Source organism: Nicotiana sylvestris, chromosome 8, assembly GCF_000393655.2.
Source record: "Nicotiana sylvestris chromosome 8, ASM39365v2, whole genome shotgun sequence".
In the NCBI taxonomy this organism is placed as follows: domain Eukaryota; kingdom Viridiplantae; phylum Streptophyta; class Magnoliopsida; order Solanales; family Solanaceae; genus Nicotiana; species Nicotiana sylvestris.
Window position 1 is genome coordinate 201,855,853 of NC_091064.1, and position 11,271 is coordinate 201,867,123.

An 11,271-nucleotide genomic window follows, 5' to 3' on the forward strand; every position below is an offset into this window, starting at 1 on the left:
TTAGGGTTTTAAACCCTAAACTGAACTCTTTCCAGCCAGTCAGTATTAGGGTTTTAAACCCTAAACTGAACTTTCCCTTTAGTCAGCATTAGGGTTTTAAACCCTAAACTGAACTCTTTCCTTCAGTCAGTATTAGGGTTTTAAACCCTAAACTGAACTTTTTCCATTCAGTCAGCATTAGGGTTTTAAACCCTAAACTGAACTCTTTCCAACCAGTCAGTATTAGGGTTTTAAACCCTAACCTGAACTTTCCTTTTATTCAGCATTAGGGTTTTAAACCCTAAACTGAACTCTTTTCCATTCAGTCAGTATTAGGGTTTTAAACTCTAAATTGAACTTTTCCTGTAGTCAGCATTAGGATTTTAAACCCTAAACTGAACTCTTTTCCATTCAGTCAGCATTAGGGTTTTAAACCCTAAACTGAACTTTTTCCATTCAGTTAGCATTAGGGTTTTAAACCCTAAACTGAACTCTTTCCAGCCAGTCAGTATTAGGGTTTTAAACCCTAAACTGAACTTTCCCTTTAGTTAGCATTAGGGTTTTAAACCCTAAACTGAACTATTTCCTTCAGTCAGTATTAGGGTTTTAAGCCCTTAACTGAATTTTTTCCATTCAGTCAGCATTAGAATTTTAAACCCTAAATTGAACTCTTTCTAGCCAGTCAGTATTAGGGTTTTAAACCCTAAACTGAACTTTCCCTTTAGTCAGCATTAGGGTTTTAAACCCTAAACTGAACTCTTTCCTTTAGTCAGCATTAGGGTTTTAAACCCTAAACTGAACTTTCCCTTTAGTCAGCATTAGGGTTTTAAACCCTAAACTGAACTTTTTCCCATTCAGTCAGTATTAGGGTTTTAAACCCTAAACTGAACTTTTTCCATTCAGTCAGCATTAGGGTTTTAAACCCTAAACTGAACTCTTTTCCATTCAGTCAACATTAGGGTTTTAAACCCTAAACTGAACTTTTCCTATAGTTAGCATTAGGGTTTTAAACCCTAAACTGAACTCTTTTCCATTCAGTCAGCATTAGGGTTTTAAACCCTAAACTGAACTTTCTCCTGTAGTCAGAGTCAGCATTAGGGTTTTAAACCCTAAATTGAACTCTTTCCAGCCAGTCAGTATTAGGGTTTTAAACCCTAAACTGAACTTTCCCTTTAGTCAGCATTAGGGTTTTAAACCCTAAACTGAACTCTTTCCTTCAGTCAGTATTAGGGTTTTAAACCCTAAACTGAACTTTTTCCATTCAGTCAGCATTAGGGTTTTAAACCCTAAACTGAACTCTTTCCAGCCAGTCAGTATTAGGGTTTTAAACCCTAAACTGAACTTTCCCTTTAGTCAGCATTAGGGTTTTAAACCCTAAACTGAACTCTTTCCTTCAGTCAGTATTAGGGTTTTAAACCCTAAACTGAACTTTTTCCATTCAGTCAGCATTAGGGTTTTAAACCCTAAACTGAACTCTTTCCAACCAGTCAGTATTAGGGTTTTAAACCCTAAACTGAACTTTCCCTTTAGTCAGCATTAGGGTTTTAAACCCTAAACTGAACTCTTTCCTTCAGTCAGTATTAGGGTTTTAAACCCTAAACTGAACTTTTTCCATTCAGTCAGCATTAGGGTTTTAAACCCTAAACTGAACTCTTTCCAGCCAGTCAGTATTAGGGTTTTAAACCCTAAACTGAACTTTCCCTTTAGTCAGCATTAGGGTTTTAAACCCTAAACTGAACTCTTTCCTTCAGTCAGTATTAGGGTTTTAAACCCTAAACTGAACTTTTTCCATTCAGTCAGCATTAGGGTTTTAAACCCTAAACTGAACTCTTTCCAGCCAGTCAGTATTAGGGTTTTAAACCCTAAACTGAACTTTCCCTTTAGTCAGCATTAGGGTTTTAAACCCTAAACTGAACTCTTTCCTTCAGTCAGTATTAGGGTTTTAAACCCTAAACTGAACTTTTTCCATTCAGTCAGCATTAGGGTTTTAAACCCTAAACTGAACTCTTTCCAGCCAGTCAGTATTAGGGTTTTAAACCCTAAACTGAACTTTCCCTTTAGTCAGCATTAGGGTTTTAAACCCTAAACTGAACTCTTTCCTTCAGTCAGTATTAGGGTTTTAAACCCTAAACTGAACTTTTTCCATTCAGTCAGCATTAGGGTTTTAAACCCTAAACTGAACTCTTTCCAACCAGTCAGTATTAGGGTTTTAAACCCTAAACTGAACTTTCCCTTTAGTCAGCATTAGGGTTTTAAACCCTAAACTGAACTCTTTCCTTCAGTCAGTATTAGGGTTTTAAACCCTAAACTGAACTTTTTCCATTCAGTCAGCATTAGGGTTTTAAACCCTAAACTGAACTCTTTCCAGCCAGTCAGTATTAGGGTTTTAAACCCTAAACTGAACTTTCCCTTTAGTCAGCATTAGGGTTTTAAACCCTAAACTGAACTCTTTCCTTCAGTCAGCATTAGGGTTTTAAACCCTAAACTGAACTTTTTCCATTCAGTCAGCATTAGGGTTTTAAACCCTAAACTGAACTCTTTCCTTTAGTCAGCATTAGGGTTTTAAACCCTAAACTGAACTTTTTCCATTCAGTCAGCATTAGGGTTTTAAACCCTAAACTGAACTCTTTCCTTTAGTCAGCATTAGGGTTTTAAACCCTAAACTGAACTTTTTCCATTTAGTCAGCATTAGGGTTTTAAACCCTAAACTGAACTTTTCCCTTTAATCAGGATTAGGGTTTTAAACCCTAAACTGAACTTTTTCCTTTAGCCAGCATTAGGGTTTTAAACCCTGAACTGAACTTTTCTAGTTAGTCAGCATTAGGGTTTTAAACCCTAAACTGAACTTTTTCCAGTCAGTCAGTATTAGGGTTTTAAACCCTAAACTGAACTTTTCCATTCAGTCAGTATTAGGGCCCCAACCCTAAACTGAACTTTTCCCCAGTTAGTCAGTATTAGGGTTTCAACTCTAAACTGAACTTCTCCCCAGCTAGTCAGTATTAGGGCTCCAACCCTGAACTGAGCATTTTTACCTTATGGCAATATTAGGGATCCAATCCCGAAGTTGCATTTTGTGGTCCAATCCCTTCATCAACTTTGTAAACTTCCCGGCAACTAACTCACGAAATTTTCCTAGTAGAACTGGGGCAGAATATTTCGTTCGTTTGTTTTTCCCCGCAGGTCTGACCTCGAGACACATGGATGGAGACGACCCACAAGATGAGTCTCAACTCAGAATAAAAGAAGAAAAAGACAAAAAGAAGATGTGCCGAGATATTCGGAAAGGCGTAGGGCGGATCGTTCAAAGGTTTGATCAAGGTCCCGAGTTCTACTAACCCCGTCTTACTCAGTGTCGCAGAAATAAATAAGCGCCTACAACTTGCAAGCATCAAGATTCAGATCGGAGTCTACAAGCAGAATCAGCTAAGACCAAAGATCAAGTCGCCAAAGGATCATAGATAGGAATCTTGTAACTAGCAGTTGACATGCATACGTAGTTAGTACAGTTTCAATTTTCCTTTGTTTGTAATAAGGGAGTCGGTAAGCAGCAACAGCAGCGACAACAGCAGTAACGACAAGAATTGCAGTCCCATGGTAGTCCCAGCTACCAAAGCTTCCCGAACTACATTGACTTGATTCCTGTTTAGCCCAGGATATGTAGGAAATCTTTGAAGCAAAGATTCGGTCAAATCTTTCAAAACATGCTTCACACGGAGTAGTCCAATAGGCAAAAATCGCTCATATCCGCTCACTTTATCTTTGCACGAAAACTCTTGGTGTTTCCGAACAAAGAGGTGCAGCTGTGAGCACATGATTTTTGTTTTACGCGACAATCACTCCAAAAGAAACAAAAATAATAACAATCGGTCTTGCTGTACAATTTTTGGATTTTTACGTGGTATATTGTTAATTATTTATGATTTTTGCCCATTTTATTTTTTATTAAAACAAAATACAAAAAATGTGTCATGTGTAGTTGAACCGTAATTGGTTTTAAAAGGAAAATCGTAAAAAATATGCGTCTTTTATTCTATTTTTTGTTGTCATTAAGTGATTTTATTTTAATTAAATGTCAATGTGAGTGATAATTGTTGTTTTGAGTATTAATTAATATTGGTATGATTTTATTAGGAATTTTATTTTTTAAGTTGTAAGAAGGAAAACATTGGATTTGGGCCATAATTTCAAATGAAATCAGGCCCAAACTCATACAAATGACCCAGTCCAACCAGGCTTTCTGCGAGATGCCCCAAACGACGCCGTATAGGCGTCATCCTTTTGAGCCGTTGATTGATTCAGGGGAACGACCCAGATCAGACCAATCCTTTACCCAAACGATGCCATATAAGGCCGTCTAATCTCAGCCGTTCAAGCCGGGCTGATCTAACAGCCCTCGTTCCATCTCCTTTACCCGTTATCAGACCCGACCCAATGAAACCCAGCCTAATCCACCCCAGTATGAAAGCAAACGACATCGTTTCACTTAAACCTCCAGATCCACGCCGTTGATCTCGATTGATCTAACGGCTGAGATCAGGCCATCCACCCCATATATAAGCTTTCCACCCGTAACCCACCCCCTATCCAAATACCCCTCCTTCATCCTCAACCCTTCCAACAGACACAACCCCGGAACCCTAGAGCCGCCCCCCTTTCCCCTCACCAAAAACCCGGCGGCATGGACACCGGTGACCCCCACCTTAACACCCTAGGACCACCTTGACACCCGGAACATAGATCTGTAAACCATTGATCTCGAACCTTCCCCCATCGTCTCGAATCTTCATTTGAAGATTCGAGCAGAACCTCGACTTACACCGATGTACCCCTGCTTCACACCAGACAGTCCCCGAACCTCCCTCCTGACCAAACCATGCTTGGTTTGGTCCGAATCTAACCATGGAAACCCAAATCCCAAAACTACCATCTATGAACCCCAGAAACCCCAAGCCTGGTCTGTGTCCGTTTGAGCTAAAGTGATTAGGGTCTAATGGACCTTAATCGAAGTGTTATCAGCTGAGAACACTTCGATTAAAGTCCGTTCAACCCTAAGAAGGGTCTGTTCAAACACGAGCTGATTTTTCTGATTTTTTCTTTCAAAGATTTTAAGGTAAGTTTGTTTTATTTTCTTTATTTCAGTTTGTGTGTTTGTTACAGGTCTGTTCGTATGGCCAAACGTCTTATTTAATTTGTGTTTTGAATTTTACCAACTGTTTTTGCACACCTTGCCTGGACCTCTGTATTTGGTCAAATGTTTCCTCATTCACCGATAATGTATGTGTATGTTAACTGCATAATCGACTGAATTGAAATTGTTTGAGTAATCAATCCCCAAGTTAATATCTGTTTTGACAGTGCAATCTGAACCCTTGGTGCAATACTGTTTGATTCCAATCCTTGGCTTTGATTTTATATGTTGTAATTAGTATAGTCGATTCGATACGTGTCGTCAAATAGTTCAGTTGTTTGAATGATAACAATTTGATCTGTTTCACTGCTGAAGTCCTACTTAAATCAAATTAGGAATTGAGTATAACTACTAATAGTTGTTGTATTTGAATCAGAAATTTAAGGGTCTGGTCTGTAACTGCAGTCTGAATTGGAGGGCATGTGAACTTATGCACAACATGTGCATAAAGGCCTTTGTTAAGATTAAAATAGTTTGACAGCATATGCTGTCAGATTATATTCTGCTGCCCATATCCTGCTTTAGTTTAGAAATAATAAACCTCACTTAAAAGGTAAGTCTGCCAGGGGAATATCATGGGAGTTTGTTTATATTTAAATAGTAAGTGGAAACTGAAAGAGGACAGACCACATGGGAGGGGTTTCTGGTAGTTTAACAAGCTGTGAATAGCTTGAATTTAGGATATAAAAGGGAGAAGAACTTCCATTAGGAAGGGGACTAGATTTTTGAGCAACTCAGAGAGATTTTGGAGATTGAAAATTGACACTGGATTTTAAAAGGAGAGGAAAACATCTTTGAGGAAAAACAGAGAGGCATATACAGACACATATACAAGAGAGAAAAATATACAAAAAAAAATCAGAAACTGTTTCTTCCTACTGTTTGTTTGGTTCTCGGTTTGTTCCACCTGTTCAATCAATTCTGTTTTCTTTCAAGTATCAGCTAAGTTTATTGGTTGGTTTGCATTGGTTGTTTCTCCTGGATTTGGTCTGTCTTGGAGCTTTGTTTCTACTGCATTGTTTGCTGCTGTCATTTTGCCATTTTTCCATCGGCTATAGTTGTATCTCGCACTGGGATTTGTCCTTGTTTGTTACCTGCTGTTGCTGCTGCTATTTGGTATTGCTCCTATTGCTACTGACTTCCCTGCTTCTTCTATTACATTCAACATCCAGGTACACATTCGAACTCCGCATTGATGTAACAATGAAAGCATGAAATAAAAGATACGCGGGAGTTTAATTGTTCGTTGCTGCATTTACAGTTTTATAAACATTATTAGATTTGTGTAACCTGTTTAGTTTGCAACTTATTGAAGAATACATAGGTTAGCCTGTACTTAATTGAAGTTTAGTGTGTTTAAAATTGTGATTTCAGTTATCTAGTTGGTTGTATGATAAAGAACGTGTGAGTGGTTGGCATACGGATAATTAGATTTCCTTCAGCTATATTTTGTATATATAGGGCAGAACATTTTAAACCCTGCAAAATACAATGTAGCTTTAATCTTTTAAGTTCTAACTTTATCAGATCTCGTTAGGCAGTTTACATGACCACGTTCGAACCCTATTAGTAGTAGTTTCCGATAGTCAACTCTATTGACTTAGCTTAAATAAGTTAGTTTAAATTCAGATTTGAAGAACGTTTTAACGTAGGTTTTGGCAGTTTTATTAATCTTGTATATTAATATCCTCTAGTAAATTAAAAGGCATGTTCATCCATGAAATAAGGCACAGAACAATTCACGTCTCATAAACAACTAATCAGATAATCAAATAAGAGTCCGAAGTTGGTCAAGCATGTAATTTAATTAGCATGTACTTTTCCTTCTTTCATTTTTCTCAAAGATAAACAATAAATGTAGTCGCCATTAGGTTTATCCTTTCATAAAATAAGACGAGCCTCGCCAAACAAAAAATATAAATTGCGGGGCCCTCAATAATTAACCATAATAAATACTTAGAATTCGGGACAGGCCGTTTAGCGAATTTTACGGCCTTCCCAAAATAACAATACGCTAGTTGCTTTAGGCGCACCTTTAATAATTTAACCTTCTTAAACACGGGTGCACATTGATGTGACCCAAATCCGAATCTCAACGGAGTCAAAATGTGTCGACGACCACGGGTGCATTGATTGTGACGTGGTTCGAGATGCATTTTCACGACGTTGCAATTCTATAAAAATAAATGATAATAATAAAAGCGGTTTAAACTTAATAAAAGCACATAAGTCACAACATGTATTTAAATCAGATATTTAGCCATTATAACAATTTAAGCGACCGTGCTAGAACCACGGGATTCGAGGGTGCCTAACACCTTCCCTCGGGTCAACAGAATTCCTTACTTAGAATTTCTGGTTCGCAGACTTCATTTGGAAAAGTCAAAAATTTCCTCGATTTGGGATTCAAGATAAACCGGTGACTTGGGACACCAAAAGCCAAACCTTTCCCAAGTGGCGACTCTGAATTAAATAAATAATCCCATTTCGAATATTGTCACTTAAATTGGAAAAACTCCCCTCGCGCATTTTTACCCTTCGGGGCGGGGCGCGCAAAAAGGAGGTGTGACACAACTGACATTGAAGCTGTTACAAATGCTCAAGATACTCAGGGTCAGAGGGTTCAACAAGAGTCTACTATGGTTGAGGAAAATAGAATACTGAAACAACAAATGACCGAACTGTGTCAAGCATGGGCCAATGGTCAAGGAACGTTCTTTTCTATTCATGGTTTCCCAGAGTTCACACCCATCTCGAATGCTACCATTCCGGTCTCGTTGTCTGATCAATCCTGTCCACTTGGGTTCAGTCCTTATCCCAACTGTACGAATACATCTTGGACTTCTGTTGTATTCTCTCTAAGTTTGCCATTGACAACCAATCAGACAACCACTACTATTATGCATGTCTTCACCATCCTACAGCCGACAGTGGTGCAGAGGAAAACTCATGATCACAATTTGCTACCCAGCAAGAGCATTACCCCTCTCCTGAGTACCACTCATACTTGTTTGATGTAATTATTGAGAAGTCTGTCCGAAAGATGGCACACGAAGAAATGACCCAAAGACTGAAAAGCTTAGAACAATAGTTGAAAAACATGCAAGGGTTGGCAGGTCAGAAGAGTATTGCCTTCAAGGATCTATGTATGTTCCACGATGTCCACTTGCCACTTGGTTTCAAGATTCCCAAGTTTGAAAAGTATGATAGACATGGAGACCCCATAGCCCACCTGAAAAGGTATTGCAATCAGCTAAGAGGTGTAGGAAGAAGTGAAGAATTGCTAATAGCTTATTTTGGGGAAAGCCTTAAGGGAGTAGCCTCTAAATAGTTTATGGATCAAGACACCTCTCACTAGCATGCCTGGGATGACATGGCCCGGGCCTTTGTCAAACAGTTCTAATACAACATCAACGCCGCACCAGACCGCAATTACCTTTCAAACCTGAAGAAGAAACCAACTGAAAGTTTCAGAGAATATGCCATTAAATGGAGAGAGCAAGCGGCTAGAGTTAAGCCACCCATGGATGACCACGAGCTAATCATTTTATTCCTTCAGGCGTAAGAACCAGATTACTTTCAAAATATGATGTCCGCAGTTGGCAAATCATTATTGGAAGCAATCAAAATGGGAGCAATGGTAGAGATTGGCCTTAAGACAAGCAGAATTATAAGTCAAGCAGCTTTCAAAGCTACAACTCAGGCTGTCCAAATTGAATCTGATAATTTCAGTGACACGAATGAGAAGGATGAAGAAACCATGATGACATTAGGGTCGAGAAGAGGTCTTAAGAGAACATCTCAAAGGTATGAGCAGCCTCATCAGGTTTCCGATGATTCCTCTGAGTACTTCTATCCACCTCAGAACCCACAATACTCTGTTGCTCTATCTCAGTATGTTGTCCAGCCACCAAAACACCCCACAAGGCGAGCACGAGAATCACAAAACCTCCACCACCCTCCACAAAATTCTCAAGTGCCTTATAACCCACATTAATGCCGGGGGTATAGAGGGGAACAAAGGTTGAACGATAATTTTACACCAATAGGAGAGTCTTATGCAAGCTTGTTTGAGAAGTTAAAGCATTATGACATGATTGCATCTATTCCTCCAAATCATGTAGACCCACGTGCAACAAGCTTTGACCCTTCTAAAAGGTGTGAATACCATTCCAATGCCCAGAGGCACAATGTTGAAAGTTGTCGGGATTTGAAAAAAGAAATAGAAAGGATGATCCAGGAAAAATTAATTGTGATCCAATACAGTGACACCCGAAATATCACGCAAAATCCTTTACCTACACATGATGATGCACACTTTGTGGGGATGATACATGGTGACATGGAGTTTGAGAACCCTTTTGGGAACTTGTCGACTGAAATTGGAGAAGGCCATGATGATTCTAATGAGCATATTTGTGGCTAAATGTTAAGCTTAGCAATTGGAAAGTCATTTCCTCCTCACTAGGAAAGAATCTTGGTAGCTTGTTGTGTTATTTTTTCTATTGTCTGAATTATTTCAGGGTTGTGATCCAGATTTTATTTGTTTTTTTGAGTCAAACCCTTCTATCCCTCCATTTTGTTTACGTAAGTCTTATCCGTTTGTTCTGTTGTTATTTTCATTATTCGGGTTATTTTAGAGTTGTAACTCGGATCTTATGTTGTTTGTCTTGTTTTTAAACCCTTCTATATTTTACTCAATGAAATACGGTTTGTCCTTTTGTGTCATTCAATGCTTAGTTCTTTTTCCACTAGTTTTAATGATACGACATGCATGCGGAATTTTTGGCCAGATCTTAGAAAATTGATTTAAGCTTGAATTGGATAACTGAGAAAAAGACACTTTTGAGGATGAAAAAGAGTTGAAATACTTTGAAATTAAGGTCGAGTAGAATTCACCTTCAAATCATTGTGAAGATCGGGCTTGAGGATATTGAATCAATTGAAGCTTGGTCAAAAGTTTGACATTAATGGATGCAAAGTGTCTTTCAACCACGACACACCAAGAAGATAAACATGTTCACCAATGCCGTGATTGCAAAAGGATACTATGTTTGGCGTTCTCGAGGCTGTGAGGCCCTTTTTCTGCTATCCAAATACTTTGTATCCTTTGCTACCCGTTTTGAGCATGTGTTATTTTCTTTGACCACCCTCTTTTGGAATCAAGTTTAGAGTCAAGAGTAAAACAACAAAAAATTAAAAAGAAAAAGAAAAAGAAAAAAATTATGGAAAAAAGGTTCACGCCCCAAGAGTACTAATTGGGGCAACTCTTAAAAAGTTCAAGTGAAAAAAAAGGAAAAAAAACAGTCAAAGGTCCATGCCCCCCAGAAGATAGAAACTGGGGCAAACAAAAAGAAAAAAGAAAGAAAAAAAAGACAAAAGAAAAAGAAAGAAAGATGAAAAAAAATAGTTAGGTCAGATGTTTTGAACTACGTTCGACCTGATTCCTTAAAAAAAGGATACGTAGGCAGCCTCACGGTTCGGTCCAACCAAATAAGAATTTTAAAAAAAGAAAAAAAATCCCCAATAGCTAAAACTGAGGCAAAGATTTTATTTCACTTTTGAAAGAGTCGATTCCAAGAGTTGTAAGTTTATAACCCCTCAGTTTGAGTCAACTTTGAGCCTTCATGCCGACCCTTCTGTCCAACCCTATCCAAAACCTTCCAAATAAAGACCTCACGATATGCCTTCTGGAATGCCAGGAGAATCATGCAATGAGCGACGCCTATCACGCGACATAGAACATTGTCAAGTTGCTCACAAAAGAAAAAGAGTCTTTTGGTCAACTGGTCTGAGGTCAAGTTTGTTCATCACGTTCGCGAGAGAGGGTGTGCGTTCGCGAAGGGTAAGTTGGAACAACCATCGTGTTCGCGAGGGTATTGTCGCATTCGCGTAGGAGGATTTTGGTCAAAGTTATTTTGTGCTTCACGAACGCGAGGCGTTGACCGCGTTCGCGAAGAAGGAAATTATGCCTGGGCAGAAGGTTTAAAAGGTCGTCTTGTCCGCGAAGGTTGGGTTTATTTCTTCCATTGTTGGTCGTTTTTGGAGCTTTTTGAAGGGGATTGAAGAGGGATTTAAGGGGAATCACTTGGAGGTAAGATTCT